The sequence below is a fragment of the Myotis brandtii genome, unplaced genomic scaffold (genome assembly GCF_000412655.1).
Source record: "Myotis brandtii unplaced genomic scaffold, ASM41265v1 scaffold303, whole genome shotgun sequence".
NCBI lineage: Eukaryota > Metazoa > Chordata > Mammalia > Chiroptera > Vespertilionidae > Myotis > Myotis brandtii.
In genome coordinates, this window is record NW_005361573.1 from 4,193,810 (window position 1) to 4,194,886 (window position 1,077).

Below are 1,077 nucleotides of genomic sequence, written 5' to 3' on the forward strand. Positions count from 1 at the left end.
GCCCTGATACTCCCACCATATGCAGTGTGGCAGCCAGGCTCTGACTCCTAAGCAGCGGGCTCAGGAAATGAGGCGACATCGCACACCAGACCTAGCCTGCTCCCCAGGCGGGCACACCTCGCCCACGCGGGCACCGTCTCACAGGGCCTGTGGGTGTGTGATGACTAATAAACACGGTCACTTAAAAACTCTCTGCGCTCCTAGTAGCCCTCTGCCACCATGTTCTTCCCCAGCCAATGCTGAAGTTCAACGACCATCATGGGGGGAAAGGGGCCGAGGAATTGTCTGTGGTTAACAGAGGCCTCCACGCTGGACAGACGGTGCTGCCAGGGTCGTAAGACGCCGCTTTTGCTCAGGGCAGAGGCACTGGGGGGGCCGCTGCGAGGGCACCTGTGAGTCCCAGCTCCCCGCTGTCCTGCCCTTTCCCCCCGGTTTCTGTGTCCCCGTCACCCCGTCCCTGTGGTGGGGTGGTGGCACCTGCTCCAGGGAGCTCTCCCACACGCCTCAGTGAAGCTCAGGTGCCCTCGCTGTGCCCGGGAGGGCCCATGCCCACCAGCAGCTCAGCACTCACCCCGCAGAGACGTCTCTGGCCTCTGCTCCCCGGATGAGGCCCCGGGAGCCGGGCTGGCCTGCCCTGCGGCCGTGCCCCCTGCCACGCTGAGCTAGGCTGGCCCGTGGCAGGACTCACTGAGGGGCCATTAAAGTGTAAGCTCTCGGGGCAGAACCTGGAGCCCCGTGGGCCGAAGGCGTGGCTGGCCCGGAGCTCTGCTGCAGGCCCACCACCCAGCCCCCCCCAGGCTCAGTGCATCTTGGGAACCTCCAGGTGAAGAGGGAAGGCGGGGCTGGGGCTTGGCCATCGGACCTTTCTGATACACAGGGGCTGCAGCTCTGACTCCCAGGGGTGGAGGGGAGGCGCCTCTCACCCTGGCCAGCAATATGGCTGCTCAGCTGTGCCCTCTGTACCAGCCAGACCGAACTGCAGGCTTTTTTCCCACCTCCAGGCCCCTCGGACCCGGTCCCAGCCTGCCCCTCTCAGTGCTCTAGCCTTTGTGCCCAAACTTCTTCCCGGCCTCTCAC

General features: G+C 65.2%; 1 protein-coding gene across 2 annotated transcripts in view; it reads right to left on the minus strand.

The window, feature by feature from the left end:
* The window catches only part of RNF215 (ring finger protein 215), a 5,910-nt gene that overhangs the window by 2,348 nt on the left and 2,485 nt on the right, over nucleotides 1-1,077 (minus strand). The gene's annotated exons all lie outside the window — the stretch shown is intronic.